The following is a 21,634-nucleotide window of genomic DNA, read 5'->3' as shown; positions in this document are numbered from 1 at the left end:
CATCACAATGCTCGATGCCCTTCTCATCACAATGCTCCATGCCCTTGTCATTACAATCCTCCATGACCCATGTATCACAGTGTACCGTGCCCTTGTCATCACAATGTGCCACGCCCACTCTCATCACAATAATCCATGAAATATTTCAGACCAATGCTCAATGCACTTCTCATCACAATGCTCCATTACCTCTGTCATAACAAGCTCCATGACCCCTGCCATCACAATGTTCCACGGCCTTGTCATCACAAGGCTCCAGGACCCTTGTCAGTACAATGCTCCAAGACCCATGTAATCACAATGCTCCATGCCCTTGTCATCACAAAGCTCCATGACGCATGTCATCACAATGTTCCATGGCCTTCGCCTCACAATGCTCCATGCCCTTGTCATCACAATGCTTCAAGACCCCCGTAATCACAATGCTCCATGCCCCTTTTCATCAGAATGCTCCATTAGACTTGTCATCCCAAGTCTGCATTGTCATCTCATCACAATGCTCCAAGACCTTGTCATCAACATGCTCCATTCCCTTGTCATCACAATGCTCCATGACCCCTGTCATCACAATACTCCATGCACATTATTAGCCCAATGCTCCATGACCCTTGTCATCACAAAGCTCCATGCACTTGTCAGCACAATGCTCCCTGATCCTTGTCATCACCATGCTCCAAACCATTGTCACCACAATGCTCCATTACCTTTGTCATCAGAATCCTCCATGACACTTGGCATCACAATGCTCCATGTCATTGTCATCACAATGCTCCATGACCCCTGTCATCACAATGCTCCGTGACTACAGTCATCACAATGCTTCATAACGTTTGTCATCACAACAATCCATGCCCACGTCATCACAAGTCTCTGTGACCTTTGTAACCACAATGCTCCATGAACTTTTCATCACAATGCTCCGTGACCCTTGTCATCACAATGCTCCATGCCTTTGTCAGAACAATGCTCCATGACCCTTGTCATCAAATTGTGCCATGCGCTTTTCACCACAATGATCCACAACCTTGTCATCGCTATGCTCCATAAACCTTGTAATCACAATGCTCCATGCACTTCTCATCCAAATACTCTCTCACATGAGATATCACAATGTTCCATCACTAGTCATCACAATCCTCCCTCACCCCTGTTATCACAATGTTCCATGACCCCTGTCATCACAATGCTACATCCCCTTATTAGCACAATGTTCCATGACCCCTGACATCACAATGTTCCATAACCCCTGTCATCAAAATGCTCCATGACCCTTTTCATTCCATAGCTCCATGACCCCTGGCATCACAATGTTCTATAACCCCTGGCATCAAAATGTTCCATTACACTTTTCATCAAATTGCTGCATGACCCTGTCATCAAAATGCTCCCTGCCCTTCTCATCACAATGCACCACACACTTGTCATCAAAATGCTCCATGACCTTTGTCATCACAAAGCTCCATGACCCTTGGAATCACAATGCTCCATGTCATTGTCATCACAATGCTCCATGAACCCTCTCATCACATTGCTCCATGTCCTTGTCATCACAAAGCTCCATGACACTTGTCATCACAATGCTCGATGCCATTCTCATCACAATGCTCCGTTACCTCTGTCGTAACAATGCTCCATGACACCTGCCATCATAATATTCCACGGCCTTGTCATCACAATGCTCCATGACCCTTGTCATCACAATGCTCCTAGATCCATGTAATCACAATGCTCGAAGACTCCAGTAATCACAATGTTCCATTCCCTTTTTCATCAGAATGCTCCATTAGATTTGTCATCACAAGTCTCCATGGTCATCTCCTCACAATGCTCCAAGACCTTATCATCACCATGCTCCATTCCCTTGTCATCACAATGCTCCATGACCACTGTCATCACAATAATCCATGAACATTTTCAGCCCAATTCTCTATGACCTTCTCATCACAATGCTCCATGACCAATATCATCACAATGCTCCATGACCACTGTCATCACAACACTCCATGACACCTGACAACACAATGATCCGGGACTCTTGTCATCACAATGCTCCAAGACACCTGTAATCACAATGATCCATGCCCTTGTCATCACAAAGCTCCATGACGCATGTCATCAAAATGTTCCATGGCCTTCGCCTCACAATGCTCCATGCCCTTGTCATCACAATGCTTCAAGACCCCCGTAATCACAATGCTCCATGCCCCTTTTCATCAGAATGCTCCATTAGACTTGTCATCCCAAGTCTCCATTGTCATCTCATCACAATGCTCCAAGACCTTGTCATCAACATGCTCCATTCCCTTGTCATCACAATGCTCCATGACCCCTGTCATCACAATACTCCATGCACATTATTAGCCCAATGCTCCATGACCCTTGTCATCACAAAGCTCCATGCACTTGTCAGCACAATGCTCCCTGATCCTTGTCATCACAATGCTCCAAACCATTGTCACCACAATGCCCAATTACCTTTGTCATCAGAATCCTCCATGACACTTGACATCACAATGCTCCATGCCATTGTCATCACAATGCTCCATGACCCCTGTCATCACAATGCTCCGTGACTACAGTCATCACAATGCTTCATAACGTTTGTCATCACAACAATCCATGCCCACGTCATCACAAGTCTCTGTGACCTTTGTAACCACAATGCTCCATGAACTTTTCATCACAATGCTCCGTGACCCTTGTCATCACAATGCTCCATGCCTTTGTCATCACAATGCTCCATGACCCTTGTCATCAAATTGTGCCATGCGCTTTTCACCACAATGATCCACAACCTTGTCATCGCTATGCTCCATAAACCTTGTAATCACAATGCTCCATGCACTTCTCATCCAAATACTCTCTCACATGAGATATCACAATGTTCCATCACTAGTCATCACAATCCTCCCTCACCCCTGTTATCACAATGTTCCATGACCCCTGTCATCACAATGCTACATCCCCTTATCAGCACAATGTTCCATGACCCCTGACATCACAATGTTCCATAACCCCTGTCATCAAAATGCTCCATGACCCTTTTCATCCCATAGCTCCATGACCCCTGGCATCACAATGTTCTATAAGCCCTGGCATCAAAATGTTCCATTACACTTTTCATCAAATTGCTGCATGACCCTGTCATCAAAATGCTCCCTGCCCTTCTCATCACAATGCACCACACACTTGTCATCAAAATGCTCCATGACCTTTGTCATCACAAAGCTCCATGACCCTTGGCATCACAATGCTCCATGTCATTGTCATCACAATGCTCCATGAACCCTCTCATCACATTGCTCCATGCCCTTGTCATCACAAAGCTCCATGGCACTTGTCATCACAATGCTCGATGCCCTTCTCATCACAATGCTCCATGACCTTGTCATTACAATCCTCCATGACCCATGTATCACAGTGTACCGTGCCCTTGTCATCACAATGTGCCACGCCCACTCTCATCACAATAATCCATGAAATATTTCAGACCAATGCTCAATGCCCTTCTCATCACAATGCTCCGTTACCTCTGTTGTAACAATGCTCCATGACACCTGCCATCATAATATTCCACGGCCTTGTCATCACAAGGCTCCATGACCCTTGTCATCACAATGCTCCAAGATCCATGTAATCACAATGCTCCATGCCCTTGTCATCACAAAGCTCCATGACGCATGTCATCAGAATGTTCCATGGTCTTCTCCTCACAATGCTCCATGCCCTTGTCATCACAATGCTCGAAGACTCCAGTAATCACAATGTTCCATTCCCTTTTTCATCAGAATGCTCCATTAGATTTGTCATCACAAGTCTCCATGGTCATCTCCTCACAATGCTCCAAGACCTTGTCATCACCATGCTCCATTCCCTTGTCATCACAATGCTCCATGACCCCTGTCATCACAATACTCCATGAACATTTTCAGCCCAATTCTCTATGACCTTCTCATCACAATGCTCCATGACCAATATCATCACAATGCTCCATGACCACTGTCATCACAACACTCCATGACACCTGACAACACAATGATCCGGGACTCTTGTCATCACAATGCTCCAAGACCCCTGTAATCACAATGCTCCATGACCCCTGTCATCACAATACTCCATGAACATTTTCAGCCCAATGCTCCATGACCCTTGTCATCACAATGATCCATGCCCATGTTATCCCAATGTTCCATGACCCATGTATTCACAATGCTGCATGACGCTTGTCATCACAGTGCTCCATGACACCTGTCATCTCAATGCTCCATGCCTTTGTCAGCAAAATGCTACATGACCTTGTCATTACAATGCTCTATGCACTTGTCATCACAATACTCCATTTCCATTGTCATCACAATCCTCCATGAACTTTGGGATCACATTGCTTCATGCCCTTGTCATCACAATGCTCCATGCTCCTTGAAATCAAAATGATCCATGACCTCTGTCATCACAATGCTCCAAACCCTTGTGATCACAATGTTCCATAACACTTGTCCTCACAACGCTCCATGATGCCAGTCATCACAATAATCCATGCCCTTTTCATCACAATGCTCCATGACCTTTGTCATCACAATTCTCAATACACTTGTCATCACAATGCTCCCTGACACTTGTCGTCAGAATGCTCCTTGAACCCTGTCACGAAAAGGCTCCATGCCTTTTTCATCACAAAGCCCCATGCCCTTTTCATCCCAATGCTCCATGCCATTGTCATCAAAATACTCCACAAGCTTGTCATCAGAATGCTCCATGACCCTTGTCATCACAATTCTCCATGCACTTGTCAGCACAATGCTCCCTGACACTTGTCATCACAATGCTCCAAGCCATTGTCATCACAATGCTCCATTACCTTTGTGATCAGAATCCTCAATGGAAGTTTGCATCACAATGCTCCATGCCATTGTCATCACAATGGGCCATTACATATGTCATCACAATGCTCCCTGACACCTCTCTTTACAATACTGCATTACCTGGTCATCACAATGCTCCCTGCCGTTCTCATCACAATGCACCACACCCTTGTCATCAAAATGCTCCATGACCTTTGTCATCACAAAGCTCCATGACCCTTGGCATCACAATGCTCCATGTCATGGTCATCACAATGCTCCATGAACCCTCTCATCACATTGCTCCATGCCCTTGTCATCACAAAGCTCCATGGCACTTGTCATCACAATGCTCGATGCCCTTCTCATCACAATGCTCCATGCCCTTGTCATTACAATCCTCCATGACCCATGTATCACAGTGTACCGTGCCCTTGTCATCACAATGCGCCATGCCCACTCTCATCACAATAATCCATGAAATATTTCAGACCAATGCTCAATGCACTTCTCATCACAATGCTCCATTACCTCTGTCATAACAAGCTCCATGACCCCTGCCATCACAATGTTCCACGGCCTTGTCATCACAAGGCTCCAGGACCCTTGTCAGCACAATGCTCCAAGACCCATGTAATCACAATGCTCCATGCACTTGTCATCACAAAGCTCCATGACGCATGTCATCACAATGTTCCATGGCCTTCGCCTCACAATGCTCCATGCCCTTGTCATCACAATGCTTCAAGACCCCCGTAATCACAATGCTCCATGCCCCTTTTCATCAGAATGCTCCATTAGACTTGTCATCCCAAGTCTGCACTGTCATCTCATCACAATGCTCCAAGACCTTGTCATCAACATGCTCCATTCCCTTGTCATCACAATGCTCCATGACCCCTGTCATCACAATACTCCATGCACATTATTAGCCCAATGCTCCATGACCCTTGTCATCACAAAGCTCCATGCACTTGTCAGCACAATGCTCCCTGATCCTTGTCATCACAATGCTCCAAACCATTGTCACCACAATGCTCCATTACCTTTGTCATCAGAATCCTCCATGACACTTGGCATCACAATGCTCCATGCCATTGTCATCACAATGCTCCATGACCCCTGTCATCACAATGCTCCGTGACTACAGTCATCACAATGCTTCATAACGTTTGTCATCACAACAATCCATGCCCGCGTCATCACAAGGCTCTGTGACCTTTGTAACCACAATGCTCCATGAACTTTTCATCACAATGCTCCGTGACCCTTGTCATCACAATGCTCCATGCCTTTGTCAGAACAATGCTCCATGACCCTTGTCATCAAATTGTGCCATGCGCTTTTCACCACAATGATCCACAATCTTGTCATCGCTATGCTCCATAAACCTTGTAATCACAATGCTCCATGCACTTCTCATCCAAATACTCTCTCACATGAGATATCACAATGTTCCATCACTAGTCATCACAATCCTCCCTCACCCCTGTTATGACAATGTTCCATGACCCCTGTCATCACAATGCTACATCCCCTTATCAGCACAATGTTCCATGATCCCTGACATCACAATGTTCCATTACCCTTGTCATCAAAATGCTCCATGACCCTTTTCATCCCAAAGCTCCATGACCCCTGGCATCACAATGTTCTATAACCCCTGGCATCAAAATGTTCCATTACACTTTTCATCAAATTGCTGCATGACCCTGTCCTCAAAATGCTCCCTGCCCTTCTCATCACAATGCACCACACACTTGTCATCAAAATGCTCCATGATCTTTGTCATCACAAAGCTCCATGACCCTTGGCATCACAATGCTCCATGTCATTGTCATCACAATGCTCCATGAACCCTCTCATCACATTGCTCCATGTCCTTGTCATCACAAAGCTCCATGACACTTGTCATCACAATGCTCGATGCCATTCTCATCACAATGCTCCATGACCTTGTCATTACAATCCTCCATGACCCATGTATCACAGTGTACCGTGCCCTTGTCATGACAAACCGCCATGCCCACTCTCATCACAGTAATCCATGAAACATTTCAGATCAATGCTCAATGCCCTTCTCATCACAATGCTCCGTTACCTCTGTCGTAACAATGCTCCATGACACCTGCCATCATAATATTCCACGGCCTTGTCATCACAAGGCTCCATGACCCTTGTCATCACAATGCTCCAAGATCCATGTAATCACAATGCTCCATGCCCTTGTCATCACAAAGCTCCATGACGCATGTCATCAGAATGTTCCATGGTCTTCTCCTCACAATGCTCCATGCCCTTGTCATCACAATGCTCGAAGACTCCAGTAATCACAATGTTCCATTCCCTTTTTCATCAGAATGCTCCATTAGATTTGTCATCACAAGTCTCCATGGTCATCTCCTCACAATGCTCCAAGACCTTGTCATCACCATGCTCCATTCCCTTGTCATCTCAATGCTCCATGACCCCTGTCATCACAATACTCCATGAACATTTTCAGCCCAATTCTCTATGACCTTCTCATCACAATGCTCCATGACCAATATCATCACAATGCTCCATGACCACTGTCATCACAACACTCCATGACACCTGACAACACAATGATCCGGGACTCTTGTCATCACAATGCTCCAAGACCCCTGTAATCGCAATGCTCCATGACCCCTGTCATCACAATACTCCATGAACATTTTCAGCCCAATGCTCCATGACCCTTGTCATCACAATGATCCATGCCCATGTTATCCCAATGTTCCATGACCCATGTATTCACAATGCTCCATGACGCTTGTCATCACAGTGCTCCATGACACCTGTCATCACAATGCTCCATGCCTTTGTCAGCAAAATGCTACATGACCTTGTCATTACAATGCTCTATGCACTTGTCATCACAATACTCCATTTCCATTGTCATCACAATCCTCCATGAACTTTGGGATCACATTGCTTCATGCCCTTGTCATCACAATGCTCCATGCTCCTTGAAATCAAAATGATTCATGACCTCTGTCATCACAATGCTCCAAACCCTTGTGATCACAATGTTCCATAACACTTGTCCTCACAACGCTCCATGATGCCTGTCATCACAATAATCCATGCCCTTTTCATCACAATGCTCCATGACCTTTGTCATCACAATTCTCAATACACTTGTCATCACAATGCTCCCTGACACTTGTCGTCAGAATGCTCCTTGAACCCTGTCACGAAAAGGCTCCATGCCTTTTTCATCACAAAGCCCCATGCCCTTTTCATCCCAATGCTCCATGCCATTGTCATCAAAATACTCCACAAGCTTGTCATCAGAATGCTCCATGACCCTTGTCATCACAATTCTCCATGCACTTGTCAGCACAATGCTCCCTGACACTTGTCATCACAATGCTCCAAGCCATTGTCATCACAATGCTCCATTACCTTTGTGATCAGAATCCTCAATGGAAGTTTGCATCACAATGCTCCATGCCATTGTCATCACAATGGGCCATTACATATGTCATCACAATGCTCCCTGACACCTCCCTTTACAATACTGCATTACCTGGTCATCACAATGCTCCCTGCCATTCTCATCACAATGCACCACACACTTGTCATCAAAATGCTCCATGACCTTTGTCATCACAAAGCTCCATGACCCTTGGCATCACAATGCTCCATGTCATTGTCATCACAATGCTCCATGAACCCTCTCATCACATTGCTCCATGCCCTTGTCATCACAAAGCTCCATGGCACTTGTCATCACAATGCTCGATGCCCTTCTCATCACAATGCTCCATGCCCTTGTCATTACAATCCTCCATGACCCATGTATCACAGTGTACCGTGCCCTTGTCATCACAATGCGCCATGCCCACTCTCATCACAATAATCCATGAAATATTTCAGACCAATGCTCAATGCACTTCTCATCACAATGCTCCATTACCTCTGTCATAACAAGCTCCATGACCCCTGCCATCACAATGTTCCACGGCCTTGTCATCACAAGGCTCCAGGACCCTTGTCAGCACAATGCTCCAAGACCCATGTAATCACAATGCTCCATGCCCTTGTCATCACAAAGCTCCATGACGCATGTCATCACAATGTTCCATGGCCTTCGCCTCACAATGCTCCATGCCCTTGTCATCACAATGCTTCAAGACCCCCGTAATCACAATGCTCCATGCCCCTTTTCATAAGAATGCTCCATTAGACTTGTCATCACAAGTCTCCATGGTCATCTCATCACAATGCTCCAAGACCTTGGCATCAACATGCTCCATTCCCTTGTCATCACAATGCTCCATGACCCCTGTCATCACAATACTCCATGCACATTTTTAGCCCAATGCTCCATGACCCTTGTCATCACAATGATCCATGCCCTTGTCATCACAATGCTCCATGCACTTGTCAGCACAATGCTCCCTGATCCTTGTCATCACAATGCTCCAAACCATTGTCACCACAATGCTCCATTACCTTTGTCATCAGAATCCTCCATGACACTTGGCATCACAATGCTCCATGCCATTGTCATCACAATGCTCCATGACCCCTGTCATCACAATGCTCCGTGACTACAGTCATCACAATGCTTCATAACGTTTGTCATCACAACAATCCATGCCCGCGTCATCACAAGGCTCTGTGACCTTTGTAACCACAATGCTCCATGAACTTTTCATCACAATGCTCCGTGACCCTTGTCATCACAATGCTCCATGCCTTTGTCAGAACAATGCTCCATGACCCTTGTCATCAAATTGTGCCATGCGCTTTTCACCACAATGATCCACAACCTTGTCATCGCTATGCTCCATAAACCTTGTAATCACAATGCTCCATGCACTTCTCATCCAAATACTCTCTCACATGAGATATCACAATGTTCCATCACTAGTCATCACAATCCTCCCTCACCCCTGTTATGACAATGTTCCATGACCCCTGTCATCACAATGCTACATCCCCTTATCAGCACAATGTTCCATGATCCCTGACATCACAATGTTCCATTACCCTTGTCATCAAAATGCTCCATGACCCTTTTCATCCCAAAGCTCCATGACCCCTGGCATCACAATGTTCTATAACCCCTGGCATCAAAATGTTCCATTACACTTTTCATCAAATTGCTGCATGACCCTGTCCTCAAAATGCTCCCTGCCCTTCTCATCACAATGCACCACACACTTGTCATCAAAATGCTCCATGATCTTTGTCATCACAAAGCTCCATGACCCTTGGCATCACAATGCTCCATGTCATTGTCATCACAATGCTCCATGAACCCTCTCATCACATTGCTCCATGTCCTTGTCATCACAAAGCTCCATGACACTTGTCATCACAATGCTCGATGCCATTCTCATCACAATGCTCCATGACCTTGTCATTACAATCCTCCATGACCCATGTATCACAGTGTACCGTGCCCTTGTCATGACAAACCGCCATGCCCACTCTCATCACAGTAATCCATGAAACATTTCAGATCAATGCTCAATGCCCTTCTCATCACAATGCTCCGTTACCTCTGTCGTAACAATGCTCCATGACACCTGCCATCATAATATTCCACGGCCTTGTCATCACAAGGCTCCATGACCCTTGTCATCACAATGCTCCAAGATCCATGTAATCACAATGCTCCATGCCCTTGTCATCACAAAGCTCCATGACGCATGTCATCAGAATGTTCCATGGTCTTCTCCTCACAATGCTCCATGCCCTTGTCATCACAATGCTCGAAGACTCCAGTAATCACAATGTTCCATTCCCTTTTTCATCAGAATGCTCCATTAGATTTGTCATCACAAGTCTCCATGGTCATCTCCTCACAATGCTCCAAGACCTTGTCATCACCATGCTCCATTCCCTTGTCATCTCAATGCTCCATGACCCCTGTCATCACAATACTCCATGAACATTTTCAGCCCAATTCTCTATGACCTTCTCATCACAATGCTCCATGACCAATATCATCACAATGCTCCATGACCACTGTCATCACAACACTCCATGACACCTGACAACACAATGATCCGGGACTCTTGTCATCACAATGCTCCAAGACCCCTGTAATCGCAATGCTCCATGACCCCTGTCATCACAATACTCCATGAACATTTTCAGCCCAATGCTCCATGACCCTTGTCATCACAATGATCCATGCCCATGTTATCCCAATGTTCCATGACCCATGTATTCACAATGCTCCATGACGCTTGTCATCACAGTGCTCCATGACACCTGTCATCACAATGCTCCATGCCTTTGTCAGCAAAATGCTACATGACCTTGTCATTACAATGCTCTATGCACTTGTCATCACAATACTCCATTTCCATTGTCATCACAATCCTCCATGAACTTTGGGATCACATTGCTTCATGCCCTTGTCATCACAATGCTCCATGCTCCTTGAAATCAAAATGATTCATGACCTCTGTCATCACAATGCTCCAAACCCTTGTGATCACAATGTTCCATAACACTTGTCCTCACAACGCTCCATGATGCCTGTCATCACAATAATCCATGCCCTTTTCATCACAATGCTCCATGACCTTTGTCATCACAATTCTCAATACACTTGTCATCACAATGCTCCCTGACACTTGTCGTCAGAATGCTCCTTGAACCCTGTCACGAAAAGGCTCCATGCCTTTTTCATCACAAAGCCCCATGCCCTTTTCATCCCAATGCTCCATGCCATTGTCATCAAAATACTCCACAAGCTTGTCATCAGAATGCTCCATGACCCTTGTCATCACAATTCTCCATGCACTTGTCAGCACAATGCTCCCTGACACTTGTCATCACAATGCTCCAAGCCATTGTCATCACAATGCTCCATTACCTTTGTGATCAGAATCCTCAATGGAAGTTTGCATCACAATGCTCCATGCCATTGTCATCACAATGGGCCATTACATATGTCATCACAATGCTCCCTGACACCTCCCTTTACAATACTGCATTACCTGGTCATCACAATGCTCCCTGCCATTCTCATCACAATGCACCACACACTTGTCATCAAAATGCTCCATGACCTTTGTCATCACAAAGCTCCATGACCCTTGGCATCACAATGCTCCATGTCATTGTCATCACAATGCTCCATGAACCCTCTCATCACATTGCTCCATGCCCTTGTCATCACAAAGCTCCATGGCACTTGTCATCACAATGCTCGATGCCCTTCTCATCACAATGCTCCATGCCCTTGTCATTACAATCCTCCATGACCCATGTATCACAGTGTACCGTGCCCTTGTCATCACAATGCGCCATGCCCACTCTCATCACAATAATCCATGAAATATTTCAGACCAATGCTCAATGCACTTCTCATCATAATGCTCCATTACCTCTGTCATAACAAGCTCCATGACCCCTGCCATCACAATGTTCCACGGCCTTGTCATCACAAGGCTCCAGGACCCTTGTCAGCACAATGCTCCAAGACCCATGTAATCACAATGCTCCATGCCCTTGTCATCACAAAGCTCCATGACGCATGTCATCACAATGTTCCATGGCCTTCGCCTCACAATGCTCCATGCCCTTGTCATCACAATGCTTCAAGACCCCCGTAATCACAATGCTCCATGCCCCTTTTCATAAGAATGCTCCATTAGACTTGTCATCACAAGTCTCCATGGTCATCTCATCACAATGCTCCAAGACCTTGGCATCAACATGCTCCATTCCCTTGTCATCACAATGCTCCATGACCCCTGTCATCACAATACTCCATGCACATTTTTAGCCCAATGCTCCATGACCCTTGTCATCACAATGATCCATGCCCTTGTCATCACAATGCTCCATGCACTTGTCAGCACAATGCTCCCTGATCCTTGTCATCACAATGCTCCAAACCATTGTCACCACAATGCTCCATTACCTTTGTCATCAGAATCCTCCATGACACTTGGCATCACAATGCTCCATGCCATTGTCATCACAATGCTCCATGACCCCTGTCATCACAATGCTCCGTGACTACAGTCATCACAATGCTTCATAACGTTTGTCATCACAACAATCCATGCCCGCGTCATCACAAGGCTCTGTGACCTTTGTAACCACAATGCTCCATGAACTTTTCATCACAATGCTCCGTGACCCTTGTCATCACAATGCTCCATGCCTTTGTCAGAACAATGCTCCATGACCCTTGTCATCAAATTGTGCCATGCGCTTTTCACCACAATGATCCACAACCTTGTCATCGCTATGCTCCATAAACCTTGTAATCACAATGCTCCATGCACTTCTCATCCAAATACTCTCTCACATGAGATATCACAATGTTCCATCACTAGTCATCACAATCCTCCCTCACCCCTGTTATGACAATGTTCCATGACCCCTGTCATCACAATGCTACATCCCCTTATCAGCACAATGTTCCATGATCCCTGACATCACAATGTTCCATTACCCTTGTCATCAAAATGCTCCATGACCCTTTTCATCCCAAAGCTCCATGACCCCTGGCATCACAATGTTCTATAACCCCTGGCATCAAAATGTTCCATTACACTTTTCATCAAATTGCTGCATGACCCTGTCCTCAAAATGCTCCCTGCCCTTCTCATCACAATGCACCACACACTTGTCATCAAAATGCTCCATGATCTTTGTCATCACAAAGCTCCATGACCCTTGGCATCACAATGCTCCATGTCATTGTCATCACAATGCTCCATGAACCCTCTCATCACATTGCTCCATGTCCTTGTCATCACAAAGCTCCATGACACTTGTCATCACAATGCTCGATGCCATTCTCATCACAATGCTCCATGACCTTGTCATTACAATCCTCCATGACCCATGTATCACAGTGTACCGTGCCCTTGTCATGACAAACCGCCATGCCCACTCTCATCACAGTAATCCATGAAACATTTCAGATCAATGCTCAATGCCCTTCTCATCACAATGCTCCGTTACCTCTGTCGTAACAATGCTCCATGACACCTGCCATCATAATATTCCACGGCCTTGTCATCACAAGGCTCCATGACCCTTGTCATCACAATGCTCCAAGATCCATGTAATCACAATGCTCCATGCCCTTGTCATCACAAAGCTCCATGACGCATGTCATCAGAATGTTCCATGGTCTTCTCCTCACAATGCTCCATGCCCTTGTCATCACAATGCTCGAAGACTCCAGTAATCACAATGTTCCATTCCCTTTTTCATCAGAATGCTCCATTAGATTTGTCATCACAAGTCTCCATGGTCATCTCCTCACAATGCTCCAAGACCTTGTCATCACCATGCTCCATTCCCTTGTCATCACAATGCTCCATGACCCCTGTCATCACAATACTCCATGAACATTTTCAGCCCAATTCTCTATGACCTTCTCATCACAATGCTCCATGACCAATATCATCACAATGCTCCATGACCACTGTCATCACAACACTCCATGACACCTGACAACACAATGATCCGGGACTCTTGTCATCACAATGCTCCAAGACCCCTGTAATCACAATGCTCCATGACCCCTGTCATCACAATACTCCATGAACATTTTCAGCCCAATGCTCCATGACCCTTGTCATCACAATGATCCATGCCCATGTTATCCCAATGTTCCATGACCCATGTATTCACAATGCTGCATGACGCTTGTCATCACAGTGCTCCATGACACCTGTCATCACAATGCTCCATGCCTTTGTCAGCAAAATGCTACATGACCTTGTCATTACAATGCTCTATGCACTTGTCATCACAATACTCCATTTCCATTGTCATCACAATCCTCCATGAACTTTGGGATCACATTGCTTCATGCCCTTGTCATCACAATGCTCCATGCTCCTTGAAATCAAAATGATCCATGACCTCTGTCATCACAATGCTCCAAACCCTTGTGATCACAATGTTCCATAACACTTGTCCTCACAACGCTCCATGATGCCTGTCATCACAATAATCCATGCCCTTTTCATCACAATGCTCCATGACCTTTGTCATCACAATTCTCAATACACTTGTCATCACAATGCTCCCTGACACTTGTCGTCAGAATGCTCCTTGAACCCTGTCACGAAAAGGCTCCATGTCTTTTTCATCACAAAGCCCCATGCCCTTTTCATCCCAATGCTCCATGCCATTGTCATCAAAATACTCCACAAGCTTGTCATCAGAATGCTCCATGACCCTTGTCATCACAATTCTCCATGCACTTGTCAGCACAATGCTCCCTGACACTTGTCATCACAATGCTCCAAGCCATTGTCATCACAATGCTCCATTACCTTTGTGATCAGAATCCTCAATGGAAGTTTGCATCACAATGCTCCATGCCATTGTCATCACAATGGGCCATTACATATGTCATCACAATGCTCCCTGACACCTCCCTTTACAATACTGCTTTACCTGGTCATCACAATGCTCCCTGCCGTTCTCATCACAATGCACAACGCCCTTGCCATCAAAATGCTCCATGACCTTTGTCATCACAAAGCTCCATGACCCTTGGCATCACAATGCTCCATGTCATTGTCATCACAATGCTCCATGAACCCTCTCATCACATTGCTCCATGCCCTTGTCATCACAAAGCTCCATGGCACTTGTCATCACAATGCTCGATGCCCTTCTCATCACAATGCTCCATGCCCTTGTCATTACAATCCTCCATGACGCATGTATCACAGTGTACGGTGCCCTTGTCATCACAATGCGCCATGCCCACTCTCATCACAATAATCCATGAAATATTTCAGACCAATGCTCAATGCACTTCTCATCACAATGCTCCATTACCTCTGTCATAACAAGCTCCATGACCCCTGCCATCACAATGTTCCACGGCCTTGTCATCACAAGGCTCCAGGACCCTTGTCAGCACAATGCTCCAAGACCCATGTAATCACAATGCTCCATGCCCTTGTCATCACAAAGCTCCATGACGCATGTCATCACAATGTTCCATGGGCTTCGCCTCACAATGCTCCATGCCCTTGTCATCACAATGCTTCAAGACCCCCGTAATCACAATGCTCCATGCCCCTTTTCATAAGAATGCTCCATTAGACTTGTCATCACAAGTCTCCATGGTCATCTCATCACAATGCTCCAAGACCTTGGCATCAACATGCTCCATTCCCTTGTCATCACAATGCTCCATGACCCCTGTCATCACAATACTCCATGCACATTTTTAGCCCAATGCTCCATGACCCTTGTCATCACAATGATCCATGCCCTTGTCATCACAATGCTCCATGCACTTGTCAGCACAATGCTCCCTGATCCTTGTCATCACAATGCTCCAAACCATTGTCACCACAATGCTCCATTACCTTTGTCATCAGAATCCTCCATGACACTTGGCATCACAATGCTCCATGCCATTGTCATCACAATGCTCCATGACCCCTGTCATCACAATGCTCCGTGACTACAGTCATCACAATGCTTCATAACGTTTGTCATCACAACAATCCATGCCCGCGTCATCACAAGGCTCTGTGACCTTTGTAACCACAATGCTCCATGAACTTTTCATCACAATGCTCCGTGACCCTTGTCATCACAATGCTCCATGCCTTTGTCAGAACAATGCTCCATGACCCTTGTCATCAAATTGTGCCATGCGCTTTTCACCACAATGATCCACAACCTTGTCATCGCTATGCTCCATAAACCTTGTAATCACAATGCTCCATGCACTTCTCATCCAAATACTCTCTCACATGAGATATCACAATGTTCCATCACTAGTCATCACAATCCTCCCTCACCCCTGTTATGACAATGTTCCATGACCCCTGTCATCACAATGCTACATCCCCTTATCAGCACAATGTTCCATGATCCCTGACATCACAATGTTCCATAACCCTTGTCATCAAAATGCTCCATGACCCTTTTCATCCCAAAGCTCCATGACCCCTGGCATCACAATGTTCTATAACCCCTGGCATCAAAATGTTCCATTACACTTTTCATCAAATTGCTGCATGACCCTGTCCTCAAAATGCTCCCTGCCCTTCTCATCACAATGCACCACACACTTGTCATCAAAATGCTCCATGATCTTTGTCATCACAAAGCTCCATGACCCTTGGCATCACAATGCTCCATGTCATTGTCATCACAATGCTCCATGAACCCTCTCATCACATTGCTCCATGTCCTTGTCATCACAAAGCTCCATGACACTTGTCATCACAATGCTCGATGCCATTCTCATCACAATGCTCCATGACCTTGTCATTACAATCCTCCATGACCCATGTATCACAGTGTACCGTGCCCTTGTCATGACAAACCGCCATGCCCACTCTCATCACAGTAATCCATGAAACATTTCAGATCAATGCTCAATGCCCTTCTCATCACAATGCTCCGTTACCTCTGTCGTAACAATGCTCCATGACACCTGCCATCATAATATTCCACGGCCTTGTCATCACAAGGCTCCATGACCCTTGTCATCACAATGCTCCAAGATCCATGTAATCACAATGCTCCATGCCCTTGTCATCACAAAGCTCCATGACGCATGTCATCAGAATGTTCCATGGTCTTCTCCTCACAATGCTCCATGCCCTTGTCATCACAATGCTCGAAGACTCCAGTAATCACAATGCTCCATTCCCTTTTTCATCAGAATGCTCCATTAGATTTGTCATCACAAGTCTCCATGGTCATCTCCTCACAATGCTCCAAGACCTTGTCATCACCATGCTCCATTCCCTTGTCATCACAATGCTCCATGACCCCTGTCATCACAATACTCCATGAACATTTTCAGCCCAATTCTCTATGACCTTCTCATCACAATGCTCCATGACCAATATCATCACAATGCTCCATGACCACTGTCATCACAACACTCCATGACACCTGACAACACAATGATCCGGGACTCTTGTCATCACAATGCTCCAAGACCCCTGTAATCACAATGCTCCATGACCCCTGTCATCACAATACTCCATGAACATTTTCAGCCCAATGCTCCATGACCCTTGTCATCACAATGATCCATGCCCATGTTATCCCAATGTTCCATGACCCATGTATTCACAATGCTCCATGACGCTTGTCATCACAGTGCTCCATGACACCTGTCATCACAATGCTCCATGCCTTTGTCAGCAAAATGCTACATGACCTTGTCATTACAATGCTCTATGCACTTGTCATCACAATACTCCATTTCCATTGTCATCACAATCCTCCATGAACTTTGGGATCACATTGCTTCATGCCCTTGTCATCACAATGCTCCATGCTCCTTGAAATCAAAATGATCCATGACCTCTGTCATCACAATGCTCCAAACCCTTGTGATCACAATGTTCCATAACACTTGTCCTCACAACGCTCCATGATGCCTGTCATCACAATAATCCATGCCCTTTTCATCACAATGCTCCATGACCTTTGTCATCACAATTCTCAATACACTTATCATCACAATGCTCCCTGACACTTGTCGTCAGAATGCTCCTTGAACCCTGTCACGAAAAGGCTCCATGCCTTTTTCATCACAAAGCCCCATGCCCTTTTCATCCCAATGCTCCATGCCATTGTCATCAAAATACTCCACAAGCTTGTCATCAGAATGCTCCATGACCCTTGTCATCACAATTCTCCATGCACTTGTCAGCACAATGCTCCCTGACACTTGTCATCACAATGCTCCAAGCCATTGTCATCACAATGCTCCATTACCTTTGTGATCAGAATCCTCAATGGAAGTTTGCATCACAATGCTCCATGCCATTGTCATCACAATGGGCCATTACATATGTCATCACAATGCTCCCTGACACCTCCCTTTACAATACTGCATTACCTGGTCATCACAATGCTCCCTGCCGTTCTCATCACAATGCACAACGCCCTTGCCATCAAAATGCTCCATGACCTTTGTCATCACAAAGCTCCATGACCCTTGGCATCACAATGCTCCATGTCATTGTCATCACAATGCTCCATGAACCCTCTCATCACATTGCTCCATGCCCTTGTCATCACAAAGCTCCATGGCACTTGTCATCACAATGCTCGATGCCCTTCTCATCACAATGCTCCATGCCCTTGTCATTACAATCCTCCATGACGCATGTATCACAGTGTACCGTGCCCTTGTCATCACAATGCGCCATGCCCACTCTCATCACAATAATCCATGAAATATTTCAGACCAATGCTCAATGCACTTCTCATCACAATGCTCCATTACCTCTGTCATAACAAGCTCCATGACCCCTGCCATCACAATGTTCCACGGCCTTGTCATCACAAGGCTCCAGGACCCTTGTCAGCACAATGCTCCAAGACCCATGTAATCACAATGCTCCATGCCCTTGTCATCACAAAGCTCCATGACGCATGTCATCACAATGTTCCATGGGCTTCGCCTCACAATGCTCCATGCCCTTGTCATCACAATGCTTCAAGACCCCCGTAATCACAATGCTCCATGCCCCTTTTCATAAGAATGCTCCATTAGACTTGTCATCACAAGTCTCCATGGTCATCTCATCACAATGCTCCAAGACCTTGGCATCAACATGCTCCATTCCCTTGTCATCACAATGCTCCATGACCCCTGTCATCACAATACTCCATGCACATTTTTAGCCCAATGCTCCATGACCCTTGTCATCACAATGATCCATGCCCTTGTCATCACAATGCTCCATGCACTTGTCAGCACAATGCTCCCTGATCCTTGTCATCACAATGCTCCAAACCATTGTCACCACAATGCTCCATTACCTTTGTCATCAGAATCCTCCATGACACTTGGCATCACAATGCTCCATGCCATTGTCATCACAATGCTCCATGACCCCTGTCATCACAATGCTCCGTGACTACAGTCATCACAATGCTTCATAACGTTTGTCATCACAACAATCCATGCCCGTGTCATCACAAGGCTCTGTGACCTTTGTAACCACAATGCTCCATGAACTTTTCATCACAATGCTCCGTGACCCTTGTCATCACAATGCTCCATGCCTTTGTCAGAACAATGCTCCATGACCCTTGTCATCAAATTGTGCCATGCGCTTTTCACCACAATGATCCACAACCTTGTCATCGCTATGCTCCATAAACCTTGTAATCACAATGCTCCATGCACTTCTCATCCAAATACTCTCTCACATGAGATATCACAATGTTCCATCACTAGTCATCACAATCCTCCCTCACCCCTGTTATGACAATGTTCCATGACCCCTGTCATCACAATGCTACATCCCCTTATCAGCACAATGTTCCATGATCCCTGACATCACAATGTTCCATAACCCTTGTAATCAAAATGCTCCATGACCCTTTTCATCCCAAAGCTCCATGACCCCTGGCATCACAATGTTCTATAACCCCTGGCATCAAAATGTTCCATTACACTTTTCATCAAATTGCTGCATGACCCTGTCCTCAAAATGCTCCCTGCCCTTCTCATCACAATGCACCACACACTTGTCATCAAAATGCTCCATGATCTTTGTCATCACAAAGCTCCATGACCCTTGGCATCACAATGCTCCATGTCATTGTCATCACAATGCTCCATGAACCCTCTCATCACATTGCTCCATGTCCTTGTCATCACAAAGCTCCATGACACTTGTCATCACAATGCTCGATGCCATTCTCATCACAATGCTCCATGACCTTGTCATTACAATCCTCCATGACCCATGTATCACAGTGTACCGTGCCCTTGTCATGACAAACCGCCATGCCCACTCTCATCACAGTAATCCATGAAACATTTCAGATCAATGCTCAATGCCCTTCTCATCACAATGCTCCGTTACCTCTGTCGTAACAATGCTCCATGACACCTGCCATCATAATATTCCACGGCCTTGTCATCACAAGGCTCCATGACCCTTGTCATCACAATGCTCCAAGATCCATGTAATCACAATGCTCCATGCCCTTGTCATCACAAAGCTCCATGACGCATGTCATCAGAATGTTCCATGGTCTTCTCCTCACAATGCTCCATGCCCTTGTCATCACAATGCTCGAAGACTCCAGTAATCACAATGTTCCATTCCCTTTTTCATCAGAATGCTCCATTAGATTTGTCATCACAAGTCTCCATGGTCATCTCCTCACAATGCTCCAAGACCTTGTCATCACCATGCTCCATTCCCTTGTCATCACAATACTCCATGACCCCTGTCATCACAATACTCCATGAACATTTTCAGCCCAATTCTCTATGACCTTCTCATCACAATGCTCCATGACCAATATCATCACAATGCTCCATGACCACTGTCATCACAACACTCCATGACACCTGACAACACAATGATCCGGGACTCTTGTCATCACAATGCTCCAAGACCCCTGTAATCACAATGCTCCATGACCCCTGTCATCACAATACTCCATGAACATTTTCAGCCCAATGCTCCATGACCCTTGTCATCACAATGATCCATGCCCATGTTATCCCAATGTTCCATGACCCATGTATTCACAATGCTCCATGACGCTTGTCATCACAGTGCTCCATGACACCTGTCATCACAATGCTCCATGCCTTTGTCAGCAAAATGCTACATGACCTTGTCATTACAATGCTCTATGCACTTGTCATCACAATACTCCATTTCCATTGTCATCACAATCCTCCATGAACTTTGGGATCACATTGCTTCATGCCCTTGTCATCACAATGCTCCATGCTCCTTGAAATCAAAATGATCCATGACCTCTGTCATCACAATGCTCCAAACCCTTGTGATCAC

The sequence above is a fragment of the Mesoplodon densirostris genome, unplaced genomic scaffold, assembly GCF_025265405.1.
Source record: "Mesoplodon densirostris isolate mMesDen1 unplaced genomic scaffold, mMesDen1 primary haplotype scaffold_41, whole genome shotgun sequence".
Lineage (NCBI taxonomy): Eukaryota > Metazoa > Chordata > Mammalia > Artiodactyla > Ziphiidae > Mesoplodon > Mesoplodon densirostris.
The sequence above is the reverse complement of the archived record's forward strand: the minus strand, read 5'-3'. Positions refer to the sequence as shown.